This window comes from Gymnodraco acuticeps, unplaced genomic scaffold, assembly GCF_902827175.1.
Source record: "Gymnodraco acuticeps unplaced genomic scaffold, fGymAcu1.1, whole genome shotgun sequence".
NCBI classification, from domain to species: domain Eukaryota; kingdom Metazoa; phylum Chordata; class Actinopteri; order Perciformes; family Bathydraconidae; genus Gymnodraco; species Gymnodraco acuticeps.
In genome coordinates this window covers 1848840-1864044 of record NW_022991705.1, presented here as the reverse complement: position 1 = coordinate 1864044, position 15205 = coordinate 1848840, and the positions used below count along the sequence as shown (strand labels likewise).

General features: G+C 40.3%; 1 protein-coding gene across 7 annotated transcripts in view; it reads right to left on the bottom strand.

The window, feature by feature from the left end:
• znf536 (zinc finger protein 536) overlaps positions 1–15205 on the bottom strand; it is a 242453-nt gene that overhangs the window by 200965 nt on the left and 26283 nt on the right. For all 7 annotated transcript variants that reach the window (XM_034198876.1, XM_034198874.1, XM_034198873.1 and 4 more), the window contains exon 2: positions 15084–15165. The gene's annotated coding sequence lies outside the window, so the exon portion shown is untranslated. The remainder of the gene's footprint in view (positions 1–15083; positions 15166–15205) is intronic.

Here is a 15205-nt window from a genome sequence, read left to right as displayed (position 1 = left end):
ATTGTATATGTTTGAGTTATTTAAACTTGTAATGCATGACTAAAGACGGTTAATCTCGCACTTAAATAAAGTATTCGGCATTATCTTCAGCACCACGGACAGCCGAAACTACGAAGCTCATAATGGCCAACCCAGTCTCACGGCATTTCGGGTTCACCAACACGATTTTTAATCTATTGATTCGTGTTCACCAACACGATTTTCCCCTTTTTTCCGTGTTGCACAGCACGATTTTAAAAGCAATGTATTTCTACTGGTAATGACGTTTTCGTTTGTGTCGGCTGCCCTTAAAGGCAATGTGAGCGTCCATTCCCATTGGATAACGGAGAATTGTACACCCGGAAGTAAGTATTCCCCTTACTGTCGATTGATTTTACAGTGATATCTGCACTACTCATCGACTAAAAACACCAGATTATCCTTGTTAATTACACAACATTGATTGGTTTAAATTGTGTGCAATGCTTTTTGTATTTTTCCTTCCCTTCGATTCGGAGAAACAAATATTTTTTCGGAGTAAAGGATGGCAGAAGACACTACACTACCCAGAATCCCCAGCTATCGTTTGGACTACACCATGTGCTCTGTTTGACAAACCCCATTTTTTTTTCACCATTCATTCCAATGGCTGGCGTCTATGTCACGTGATCTTCAAATTTCTCCCTGCAGAAAAAAAAAACATGGCCGAACTTCGTTTTATTCTCGGGTGGAAAATGCCTATTTTAAAGTTAGTTTGGCCATTAAAATGCGTTTTGATGTCATTTGATGCGAGAAATATGAGTTGTTATTTCAGATTATGTGTGCAGTGGATGTACATGATCTTTAGTTTGCTAGTTATTACGAAGATTACTTCAGGAAGTTTTCATTGTTACCAAGGTGGTTGCTAGGGACGCTGCTATCGATATTATTTCTGTTATGTTGTGTAACTGTTTAATGGTGTTATCTTTATTGCTACCCCCTTCCCCGTCAATGTATAGTGTTGGTCCACAGCGCAAACATATTAGTTTAACAAAATCCGCATCTAAAGATAGCCTACGTTATTTCCCCCTGTGCAATTCCAGTCTCACATCTCACAGCACATCATCATAAACAAATACCGGAAACAGACCGAAAACATTTAAAAAAAATAAATAATAATACTTTATTCCGAGTGTGCTTGCTTTTCTCTTTGGAAGTCATCACATACCGGCATTGTAATACACGGTTCGGCTGCATTAAATATTACATATCTGCCATAGTTCTGTATTTATAGAACCCTGATGAGAAGACTTCTAGACAAACATGAGGAACTGAAAACGTGACGTGGATCATAAATATATCAGCCATTAAACAACATCTTACATTTATTTTCACACAATACGTCTCCTTGCAGTATCAACACTAATTCGGCTGACTTTTATATTTGATCCAATTGGTAGATAGGCTGTATTTACACCATAAAGGTGCACAGCTGATATAAAGGGACACCTAGTGGTTAAAGCATGTTATTGAATTTCATTATTTTTATTATTAGATATGAATAGGATCCCTATAAAGTATATTCATTACTCGTTATTCTCTACTAATAGTTAATTAAAGACTGTATATAATGACTATTTTGCACATCCCTTTCAAGATTTTCTAAGGTTTATTGACATATCATATAGGCCTACACAACTATGGTGTAGTTCTGCATGGAATGAAAAACTTGGGTCGCAGGTTCCTCAATAGCGCATTACAAGACATCTATCAATATTTGTGCATACCTCCAGCAATGTTAACTATGTTGAAGCACTTATTTTAACTGATATTATACATCATGTATTGTACTCTTATAAGATGTATGTAGATATTACATCTCCGACCTTGTCAGGTATTGAACAATCAATAAATAAAGAACACAGAATTGTTGAATATAAAACACAGAATTTGTGTGATTATACTAAATGATTTACAAATAAACACCACTGCATACAACTGTTACACATGCTGATGTAACGCAAATGTTCCAACTTGAGATCAATAAAGTATATCTTATCTTAAGCTGATCGATGGCTACTGCCATATTTGCAAAATGTGCCTCTGAACCTTAACAAGTGCATGTTTCAGGCTTATCAAGTAATGTAATGTAATGTTATCAATTAACAACAGGGGTCACAAACATAAGACCAGCTGTTAAATAAAGCTCTTCTGACCTTAGCTGGCATGTGTGTATATATATTAATGCTGCCCATTATGGGCACAAGCAATTTTCACCCATTTATTAATTATATGTTTTCAATTTGAGTGTTTCCTATCCCCTAAACCTCCAGGGATGTACACAGTTTAATACTGGCAACTTCTTATTATGGGAAATACGAAAACGTCTTTTAAAACTACAACTCCCAGTAGAGACGTGATAAAGAACATGTTGCGAAACAGAACAGCCAGCATGTGTAGTTCTGGGGACGGGGTGGGGGAGGGGGGGACGCGGTGGACCCGTTCAAATCCAGTTTTGGACAGTCTGACGTGGTTCCATCCCATTTCAAGTGCTGTTTGACGCTCGGTAACCCTCGGAGCACACTCTCCAATCACAGAGCTTGAGGACTATCACGGGGTTTGTCAAACAGAGCACATGGTGTAGTCCAAACGATAGCTGGGGATTCTGGGTAGTGTAGTGTCTTCTGCCATCCTTTACTCCGAAAAAATATTTGTTTCTCCGAATCGAAGGGGAAAAATACAAAAGCATTGCACACAATTTAAACCAATCAATGTTGTGTAATTAACAAGGATAATCTGGTGTTTTTTAGTCGATGAGTAGTGCAGATATCACTGTAAAATCAATCGACAGTAAGGGGAATACTTACTTCCGGGTGTACAATTCTCCGTTATCCAATGAGAATGGACGCTCACATTGCCTTTAAGGGCAGCCGACACAAACGAAAACGTCATTACCAGTAGAAATACATTGCTTTTAAAATCGTGCTGTGCAACACGGAAAAAAGGGGAAAATCGTGTTGGTGAACACGAATCAATAGATTAAAAATCGTGTTGGTGAACACGAAATGCCATGAGACTGGGTTGTAATGGCATGCACTTGCACTCGTTCTTGATTAGTGCTTTGGGAGAAGCATGTAGAAGTTTGAGAGCATTTATAGAAACACTCTCAGTGAAAGTTCTTAACCTCCGAGATCAATCATTATCAGAAAAGCTGGCCCTGCTCTGCATTGAAAGAGAAGTCAAGGAGTTAATTAAAATAATACAACAAAATAGTTCTAAATGTCAAGGCCACAAACATGGTTTATACTTTTTTTATAGCAGAATGAATTCAACACTTTGATAACAAAAGCTTAATTGCTTACTGACAAGACACAGATCAAACAATACCAGCCTTATGTCTGTACACTTATAATAACACGGGAGCAAGTAGATGGATGGCAACCCATTTGTACCAAGACATCTACATTAAGTATGATAAGGAAACATGTCAGAATGTCAGTTTGACTTGTCCTGAACAGTCTAGAATCTTTAAATGTGGTCATAGAATCGAGAATAACTCTGTTCTTACTGATTTAGAACGGGTATTCAGATTTGTTCTTATGCAAGCCCAGAGAACACTTCCACAAAAGGATATTAAAAATGTCAGTGACGGGTACAAATGGGTTAAGCTAAGCATAAAGACTGAAAGCAGTCCCAGAAGAAAAGCTAATCGCCTGCTGGTTCTTATATTCTGACTTATATTTCTCCTTTAACTCTCGGCTCAAAAGCAAGTAAGTGCATTTCCGAAAATATCCAACTCTTGAGTTAGGTTCCTCTGAAGAACCTAACTCAAGAGGAAAAAAAGTGTCCTTCCTGCAAAAAGTACACCGTTTTGCTTTTAAGTATTGCAGCGGTAATGGTAGTCTTTTGCCGAACATGCAAATCTGAACATATAAAATACTACCGTGCATGTTCCGTTAAAGGCAACATCCTCACAGGTCTGACTGCTGCTGAGATTATCCTCAAATGTTGAAGTAATGACTCGCTTGTCTGAATGGAGCTTGTTGAAATACATACAGAACAGAAGGCCTGAGCTATATGCTTATTTCTGTGTGATTGAGGCCTGGCGAGTGCTAATTCTCCTGTGCATGTGTGATGTCCTGCATCCCTAGCCCCCGTGAGGTTTTAATTGCAGGGTCCAGATTGCCGGGTCTGGTTAAGGCCTGGCGACCCCCTACCAGAAGTCACAGCCTCCATTTAGCTTCCAGATCCCATGCAAACGAACACAGGGGCCCCCGTGTTAGCGTGCTAGCACTGGTTGGCAACAATTCAATTTTCATCCCCCTTTTGTATCCGAGCCTGCTGTCTTGCCCTAACGATGCTCTCTCATCCCCCCCCATCCTCCCCACCACCTCTGCCTCCCCCAAAGTTCCCCTTCTCTTGCCTTCTCCCTTCAACAACAGAACACAGTGGAGTCGTTAGGACCCTCTCTTCATTACTTCAAAAAACCAATCATTAGACACCAGAGTATATACGTAATTAGAAAATCACTTCCTTTGCAATCCCGGCTAAGTAGTTTACATACTGTAATTACAGGGACAAAATCAATTTTTAATCATTTCACTGATTGGGCTCATCAGCTCAGTAGGAACATTGTATCCTGCTTGTTGTGCGAAAGCAACATCTGGGCTAAAACAATTACCCTTTTGTGTTCCAGAGCGGCTCTGAAAATGCCTCGCTGTCACTTCCCCCTGTCGTGGACGCTCTCTTTCTATCTCTATCCGTCTCCAGACGCCTTTTCTCCCTTTGCCGTTTTATTTCTTTTTCCCACTCCCTTTCTTTTTTCTCCCTCCTGCCCTCTCTGTTTCTCTTTCACTCCCTGCCCTTGACTTGGACATTGAGGATCACATTTAAAGCTTTATAAATCAATATGCTATAATAAGCTGCACTTGACAGAGAGGGGGAGAAAGGAGGGGAGAAGAAACAACAACATATTGCTTTTTTTAACACCTTGTTTTTTTCTTCTTCTGCATGCCTCTGTTGTTATTGTCATTTTTTAGTTTTGTTTTATGTTTTTGCATTGTTTCCTTTTAGAAAACAGATTGTGTTTGGCCCCGCAGAAATATCACCTTATTACCATGTTTGCTGAAGTGGTGGGGAAATATGACGATGACAAAATGTGTAAAGACAGAAGACGTGTATTCTCCGTCTTGGTGTTGAAGTGAGACATAAATACATAATCCAGCTTCAAACTGCGTCTTCTGTCCCGGTATGTTTCACCCTTCACCGGCTAATAAAATGCTTTGTATTCTTGTCTGAGAGAGACCCGATCGATCCACATTAGTCTGAACTCTCTCTCTTTCACTTTGAAAACTCAGGAAATCAGATTTCAGAGGGGGGAGAAAAAAAGAAATCGGTTAATGCATTGATCACTCGGGCTGTATGCAAATCACATTTGCCTCTATTTTTTTTGCTGATCAATAGCATTAATTAACGGCTTCGTTTTAACAGCACCCCGCAATCCCGTTAGACACCGCTGTCGACCACGGAAATCACCCCCCCCCCCCCCCCCACCCCCACCCCGTCCCTCAGTAGCCATGGAAATGAACGGCGCGTGGCAGGGGCCATAAATCAGGAAATCCAATTTGACCATGAGCTCCAGTACTAACAGTAAAATATGAGCGCTAACACAGCACACAGGTAGATCATCCCATATTGGGAACAATATTATTTATTTATGACGGAAAAAAGAAAAGAAAGTTTACATGAGTGCTTTTAAAAACTTTTTCAATATCATTTGTGAAACTGGAATTCACTTTAGAGAATGTTATCAGTGTTCCCTTAAGATTCTAAAGGAAAAGTAAACCTGATGGTGATGCTGATACCATCAAGGTTGAGAATTCAAATTAAAAAGAGAAAGCTTGTGTTCTAAACACTTTGTGTGGAATTTGAAAGATGTGAGAATGTGCCAGGCAGGGAGGATCTAATACAAATAAGAGCTTACATTTGGTATTATAGGATCCAAGGTTTTTAAGAGTGCAAGATAATACAAGTCTTTATGTCTCACCCAGTGTTGCTTTGATCTTGACTATTGTATATTATATTCTAATGTTTTGTACAATTCCCTTAACTCTAGTCTATGCAATAATTTATCACTGGATTATCACTTTAAGATATGTTGACACTGTTGTTAGGATAGAGCAGAAGTTCCCAAACTGTTCCAACCATGTTCCACTTTGTACCCAATAAGAAAATCTGTCTAAAAAGAACCCTTTCCCATTGCAGATACCAATAAAATAGGAGCCACCTGTCAGTGTACAGCCTTTACTGCTCCGCCAGGTCTGTGATGCTAATCCGAGATTGATTTAGCTAGCCTGATAGCATCTTGCTGACGCTGTTTGTTAACTCAAATAATTACTTAAAACTGTCTAGCTGAGTGCTGTCAACCATCATCAGTTTTTGGACCTTGTAACTATTTAAATATTACACAATTTGCCCAAAAATACGGGTAGTGTGACGGATTGTGAGTTTTTAGCTAATGCTAACGTTAATGCTATGTAACATTGAGATATCTAAATATATTAAAAACTATTGTTCTACGTCATTTTAATGTGATGTGTATATGTAATATATAGCTTGTCAATAATACAATTTATTATAAGTGTGTGTGTGTGTGTGTGTGTGTGTGTGTGTGTGTGTGTGTGTGTGTGTGTGTGTGTGTGTGTGTGTGTGTGTGTGTGTGTGTGTGTGTGTGTGTGTGTGTGTGTGTGTGTGTGTGTGTGTGTGTGTGCTAACCAGCCTAGCTGTTGCTGCCAGGGATGCTTGTGTGTGGGATTAATAATGGACGATTTTTGAAATTATTATTATTCCCAAAATGCTCTTTTGTGATTTGCTTTGAAGGGCGTGCATGTGTGTGTGGGTTTGGGGGGGGTCGTTAAGTGAGTAAGGGAGGTATTTGGTGAAGGAGGTTAGAGAGAGGGGGGGGGGGGCCCTTGCTTGCTCATTTGGAGAGCTTTTCCAATTATACAATTAGTCAGGAATGTAGGCCAGCGGCCTCGGTGCTCCTCCTGCTCCCCGACCCTGCTAGCAAGTGCCCTCGCCTCACTTTGTATGTATCCTTTTCTTTCACATTGTTAAGAAATATAAAAATAGGAATCAAACAACAGATTTGATATGTAACTGTGGATATAAAGTGGTGTCAGCTCTGGGAGCAGGACGCGGGCTGAAGCAGCCGGTGTCCCAAAGGAGCTAAGCTAACAAATGCTGACCCTCTTTGTGAATTGGGTTGCGTGTGAACGGCCATGGCAGCACACTGTGGAGTTAATAGATAAAGTCATGGGGTCGGGCTGCTCTGATCAAATACTGTTTGTTGTGTTGAATGGCTTTTTTGTAAACCCACCACCAGCTCCCACCATGTCCCGGAACCCTACCACGTTGGGAAGAGGAGTGTGTTAGTGGGTTCGGGATTGAACACGCACACACACATTGCTACTTTTGATTCTTCTCTGGGACGGAACGATATGATAAATTGATTTATGATGAAGGACAAATTGTTTTATAATTTGGCCCCTTTCTTCCGATTGTCCCCTCACTCTTGCCTGCCTGTTACCGAGTGTGCCGCGCCGGGTTTAATACGAAGCAACAACAACAGCCAAGTGCCATCTGTTGGCATGCAGATTTTCTGTAATCTCTCTTTACTGATTACAACAATGACTACACGAACCTCTTAAATAATTATCCCACAATGTAAAAAAACGAAAGAAAAAAAAGAAAAATAATTATAATCATTAACTCCCACCAAGTCTGCCACTCCTCCAGCAAATGAAGGCTGTCAGAGAGAGAGAGATAAAGACGGAGGGAGAGAGAGTTTGTCTTCTGCTGTGATGCCAATCATGTCTTATTTATACCAGCGGGGCAGAGCAGCACACAGGAGTGACAATCTTAACCCAACAACACTGGAGAGGAAACGGTGGGAAAATTGACCCCTCTCCACCCGCCACCCCTGCACCTTATGTTGTTCTTTTCCTGTCTCCTGAAGAAAAAAACATCCCTAAATGGAGTGCAGGTTACATTTTGTAGTTTGATCATGGAATCCTTCTGTCCCCATTTTGCATCACATTTTAACAGTTGTACAGAATTACTATACGTTTTTCTGTGACTACCAATGTCTGTTCATATTTTATTTTCCATTAACTTGCAATATTTTTATTTTCTTTACTGAGGAAGGTTTAGCCATCATGAATCCAAAGTTTTGTGATTTACACAAACATAAAAATCAATATTCAAAAAGTAATGTTTGTTGTCCACAGCTCACGTTAAATTGACTGGACTTCTTTCTGCGGATCGATATGACTGCACAAAGTCCCTTGATCTTCCTTAGCAACGGTTTGTTTTCCTTAGCAGCGGTCTGTTAGCGAGAATAAACAGCCATTGGAATGTCCAAATTGACCAATGAGAATAAAATATTCAACTTAGCCGTGTAATAATGTATTATATGAATGAATACATTAATGTTGCTGATGCATAGTTAAATTGCGAGTAGTAGCAAGTTTAATCAAATAAATATATCATATTTTATAAGCTCATCAAATGTTTTGCATGTCAAATCTTAATATGCAAAGAAACTAAAACTGGCAAATAAATGTAGTGAAATAAAATATTAATATTTAAAGAGTTAAGTACAAGATCTACAAAAGAACATTAATGTAGGGAATGCACTTTCCACCACGGACAGATACGCGTTCATTAGAAGCCACAGTTGTTACCCTTTTTTTGTCTGTGTGTATATCTGCTTATGAATCTCTTTCTCGATAAGTCGTGTGTGTGTGTGTGTGTGTGTGTGTGTGTGTGTGTGTGTGTGTGTGTGTGTGTGTGTGTGTGTGTGTGTGTGTGTGGTGTGTGTGTGTGAGCGCTTTGTGTGAGAAATGGTGTGAGAATACGTCAAGGGGAGCATGTGTTAGCTCTGCTTCCAATATGAGGGAAATCTGTGCCACATACCTCCGATGTGACACAAGCCAAAACGACATGACTCATCCATGCTATATTTGATTAATAAAACTACAGCTGGCGAAATGTGTTTCAAAACAGCAGATCATTACCAAGACTCGAGAAATGCAGCATCGTATTATAATTATTCAGGTATGGAGACTAGATATTTGTGTGTTGAGCATCTTAAACGATCAAAAGCAAAACATTAATGTTACATGTGTAGTTAAATAATGTGACTTTAGTGAGGCATGTGATAGTTAAGATGGCCTTGGCTTGTCCTGAAGAGGACCTCTGCCATTTATCTGCTGCTCTCAATCTTACAATAAATGTTATAACGTGAATTTCCCAGCTTCAAGAGAAAAGGTTTCCATTGATTAGCACTTTACAAGCAATCCATTTTTGCAAACCGGCTTGACCCCGCTCGTCTCTTTCTCCGTTTCTCAGGAAGCCAACTCTCAGGACGATGGTCTATTACAAATTAAAAGAATACAGAGATTGGATGAGTAATTATTGGAAAGAGAGGAAGATGTTGAGAGATTCAAGGGGAGCGAAGACGAATGCCAGGCACTAATTCCTGTCGACGACCACAATGGCGATGATGATGACACGCTGATTACAAACAACCGGGCGGGATGAGGCATCATAACCCCACAAAGCAGACATATCCCTCACTTGTACTTGTCATATGATATGCCATCAGTCACTGACACACACACATACAGTACACACACTCTAACGGCCCATCACCATGAGAGATGGGGTGGCCACGCTCCTCCAGCTCCAGGAATAATGGCTTGCACCTGTTAACCATGTCACCTCTGTTTGCTAATTGTCTCCTTGAGCTACATAGAGGGGAATTGACAGCGTTTTGGTTTCTTGACAGGTGATGTGTGGGAGGGGGTGTTACTTTTAGTTATTTTTAGTCAATACCTGATGTACAAAATTGGAACCAAACGTATTTTACTTGCAGCAGCTGGGCGGTTACTTCATTTTTATGACATATGGTTTACTTTCAGGTAATCAGGACTACATCTATTAATCCCAAAAATATCCAATTCTCTTTGGGTGTTGATCTTTGTCATGGATATTGGTACTCAATTACAAACATTTACAAAAAGTTATTTTATTTTACGTGTTGTTAAGTTTGTGTCCTTTGGCAAAATATATCTATCGTTTCACTATGGTAACATTTATGTCATAATTCTTTATAAACAAGAATTTTTTTTTAGTATCTCTCAAATGATTCATGCTGCTAATTTGAAATGAAGACTAAATTGAATATTTAAAAAAAACATATCCATTTCCCTTTTTGGGACTATATATTGACTCAATTATATTCCTTACATTTTCATTAAGTTAATACATGCATGCGTTGTAACTGGCAAAACAGTAATAGTTAGACACATACATAAATGTATTTAAACAACATGTTTAACAGTTATTTTTAAATACATTCTAAGACATTTGTGAACGTTGCACGTCCAAATTAGGCCGGGGCACCACACTAGCCTTTAATGAATGGCAAATTAATATTTTAGGATAATCATCTCAATAGTTCTGCATCTGGACGTCTAGTATTTGGAGCAAGTAGCTTGTGAAAATAAGGTTGTAAAACTAAGTAGGCCGCATCTGTTATTTCAATGTGTCAGATACGTTTAATCGTTTCATATCTCCTGCGTTTCATATTATTTTCTGGTGGAAGCAGGTTGTGAACAATAATAAGGCTTCCCCGAAAACACTGCAGTGTTGAATTTCAGCATTTCTTTTGTTGAGTTTATTTTTATAAATGTATTTACTTAAAAATATTGAATGGTGAACTTCTAGGGGATTATAACAAACTCTCATATAGAAAGGCAAATTGGAAATTGGGCTTGTATTCCATAAAAGGACCCTTACCCTGACTAGCATAAGCAGCAGTAACATGATTCAGAGGTGTCTATGTATGTGTCAGATTGTGACATTGCCAACATATCCTGCAGGTCTTACTGCTACCAGAAGTGCAAACATATGTGGCCTGACAACCAAGATAAAAACATCCTACACCAGTACCATGAGTGCTCATATTGCAGTTTGTGTCCTAAACGCGATTTGAATGCTGAATCACATTCCTGTCCTAACATGATGTACATCTGTGGAAAAGAGGTGAAACCACAGAATAACATAAGGTATGGTAACTTCTATTGTATTGTGTGCGGCATAAACAAGGGTACAATCCTGAACAAAATCAATTCTGAAAATGTTGGACTACAGAATAGAGATGCAAGGTTGGTTATATTGTACCTAATGTCTACATACGGTGGCCTTGAAGTGCAAGTCAAAACAGCATTTCAGGAAACGCCACAGCATTTCAACTGATACGGAAAGGGTATAGAGAGGCGAAGTCCCTCCCCTTCCGGTGGGACTCATGGGACCTTATTTCGGAAAAAGTATGCATTGAAGTCAATGGGGAGAGAAAGATTATCTTTCGAGCCGTTTGAATTGTGCCACGAATTACACATATGATGTTTGTCAGTCTTAAAAAATCATTTCCATGTCAAAAAAGTCAGTTTGTCTTAAAACTGTTGAAATATAAGACTATGAAAAATACTCAACTAGAAAGACTACAGATCCCAGAATCCCGGTCCCGCATGCTGGCTCTTATGGAACCGACTAACTCCCCTTGTGTGTATGTACAGCTCTCAACGTGCCCAGACTTGGAGTGATTTCACCTCTTTTAATACTTTCCGCCTCATTCTGAAAGAAAGAGGTGAAATGTGCCAACGTGACGGCCGTCTTGGTGTGTGGTGCGAGATGGGAGATGTAGTTAATTGAGCGGTTTCACACAAACAAAAGTGTTACTTCACAGTTTTACGACACATTTTTATTTTTTTGACTTGCAAAATTATCTTTTAAATTGACAAACATCATAGGCCTATGTGTAATTCGTGGCCCAATTCAAACGGGATCGAACGATAATCTTTCTCTCCCCATTGACTTCAATACATGATTTTTCAGAAATAAGGTCCCATGGAGGTCCCCCGGAAAGGGAGGGACTTCGCCACTCTATTCCTTTAGGGAGAACACTTCTTGTTTGTGATTGGACAGAGCCAGCCAGAGAAGCACTGCTGTGATTGGTTGTTTTTGCTGCCAGTCAAGAAATTATGCTTCATGATTGGTCAGCACCTGGCAGCGCAACATGTCCCGAAACATCAGCCGTCAGCTGTTAGCACACAGAGCTCACAGCTCCTACTGGACAAAAGTTAAACAAGTACAAACCACAGACTGTCTGTGTCATGGTGAATACAGTCGCTGCTTTATTTGTGTCTGTATGCCGTTGTTGTGAGTTTGGACGGAGCAGCTACAGGTTGGTTTATCCTGATCGATCCGATCTCCATTCAGAAAACACGCATTTTAAAAGGTTTCTCGCCTGCCGTCTTGTCTGCAGACTTGTCAAAGCATTAATTCATTGTTTTTACAAACCAGTATTAGTATGTTGTTACTTCGGCATCATTTTGAAACGTGTATTACAATTAAATCACGGTCAAATATGTTAATGTTGTTGTAGTTGGTATCTACCAAAGTATTTGCATGGATATAAGCCCCGCCCCCTCTCCAGCGCGTCTTGTTTGAATGACAGGAGTAAACACAGCTGACAGCCGCGGTGAAACCTGAAACTCAAGCGATTAGAGCGATGCGAATATTCGGGTCTTATATCCATGTAAATATTATGGTAGACTTCAACAAAATGAACATATTTTACCGTGATTTAATTGTAATACACGTTTCAAAATGATGCCGAAGTAACAACATACTGATACCGGTTAGTAAAAACCATGAATTAATGCTGTGACAAGTCTGCAGACAGACGGCAGGCGAAAAACCTTTTAAAATGCGTGTTTTCTAAATGGAGATCAGGCTAAACTAACCTGGGGGGTATACTACGAATCAGGATTTTCACTTAGCCGGCTAACTTCAGGGAAAACTCCGGCTTTCCGGTCCTACGAAGCTGGTTCTCTTTTTAGCAGGCTAGATCTCCATGGTAACTTATGCTGTGCGGCTAACCTGGTCGGGACCAGGTTAGGTTGCAGGCTAAGAGCTCAACTCAGTGAAAGCACCGCCTGCTGACCAATCAGAGCTCAGTGTGCGGAGTTTAAAGCCATCAAGTCACATTACAGGAGAAAGGAAATACAGAAAAGCTGCCGTCGCAGGAAAGACGGCCGGCAAAAATCACCGACTGTGTGAACGTGAACATTAATAGAATATCACCTCCATCTTCAGAGCAATCTGACTATTATAACATTAGCGTTAAGAAAGCTTACTTAAATATCTGCCACAACATAAGTAACCGGATCAGAGTAACATTAAGTACAGTCCGCGGCATATCACTTCATAATGTATCATATATCTCCTTATCTGAGTCAGCTGAGCCGTATCTGGCCGTGCAACACTCACAGTGTCACATACTGCATGCAGAAGTGTTATTTTAAGCAACACATTAAGTTGACGAAACACTCGAGACAAATGTAATTAAAGTCAGATCCACTCGTGTCAGACGGGGCAGTGATATCATAAACCTGTTAATGTACGCATTCAAACACTTGTTCTGTTACCAGCTGTATTCACCTTGCAGGTGCAGCTATGTGGCTTTTATCCTGGATAAAGTGTTTAAGTCATGGATGTTTAAAGTTTAACGTCTTCATATTTGTCTAATTATATAGTTGACTTTTCATTCAGGAAGTATGATGCTGCGCTGTCAGTACGCTTCTCCATGTTTGTGATTGGTCGAATGCTCCAAATACCACCCCTTTCATGTGAACGCGCACCTAACTAGATAGGACACGGCTGGCTTGAGCGATCCACTTGATAACCCGCGTCGTAGTACCGTTTAGCGAGAGCGCGTATGTTTTGGATTAGGCTAACCGGCAAACTCAAACATATCCAGGTTAGGTTGAACCGGCTTCGTAGTACAGGCCTCTATAGCTGCTCAGTCCAAACTCACAACAACGGCATACAGACATAAATAAAGCAGCGACTGTATTCACCATGACACAGACAGTCTGTGGTTTGTTCATGTTTAACTTTTGTCCAGTAGGAGCTGTGAGCTCTGTGTGCTAACAGCTGACGGCTGACGTTTCGGGACATGTTGCGCTGTCGGGTGCTGACCAATCACGAGGCGTCATTTCTTGACTGGCAGCAAAAACAACCAATCACAGCAGTGCTTCTCTGGCTGGCTCTGTCCAATCACAAACAAGAAGTGTTCTCCCTAAAGGAATACCCTTTCCGTATAAGTTGAAACGCTGTAGAGTTTTGTGAAATGCTGTGGTGTTTTCTGAAATGTTGTTTTCACCTGCACTTCAGGGCCACCATATATACATTAGGTTTGTCACTATACCAGAAATGTTGTAGTCGCTACTAATACCACAAAGATTCATTATAACCAATTTGATAACATTGCATAAAAAACAAAACAACAACGGGATGCGCCCTTGGACTAGTACGTTTATTGCATCCGTTCGGATTTAAACGAATCATAGTCCATTCAGTGACTTTGCAAAGCAATAGATATGCCATGCCCTGAGTGGCACCTACGTCACATGTGGTACTGTAGAAAAGCGTCTTGTTTTTAGAATGTTAGATTAAACTTGTTAGCGAAGCGTTGGTTGTAGAGACATGCCTACTCCACCTTCAAAGTACAGTTTATGACATTCAGTTGAAGTGTCAGTGGACGGCTGAGGGGAATGGTTAATGAGCGTCTACCATTCAGACGGTCAGTGGTCTGATCCCTAGCCTAAGTGTGCTTGGTCAAGATACTTTAGCCCAAATTGCTCTTGTAGGTCTACGATATGAGGTTAGGGTTAGTGTATGCAAGTCGCTTGTTGCTAGGGTTGCCCATTCATTTGATCTGGCCTAAAAGATGGGTGATTATTGAGAAAGCTTACTCTCTTTAATGACTTTAAAGTGTTCCAGGGTGAGCCACCAACAGATCTTGTAATGGGAAGGTAACAGGTTCCGAATGTCTAAGTAATGCAACTGAGAAGCATAGCACTGCTAAACAAGTGCACGCTCAATTGACTTTCCCCCGGCTGAACAAAGGTTTAAATGAAAACAAAAGTGTGTGTAAGCGTGACAGACATCTTTAATATCCTCCCCTTTCCTGTGATCAATTGGTGTGATCGTACCTGTGTGACTGCCGCTGCTCCAATGAACGCCGGATGTCAGGAAGAGCACCGACAGCTCCACAGAAGGTGGGACGACAAGAGCCTGTAAACAAAGCACACACACCAGGAAATTCACAGTCAGC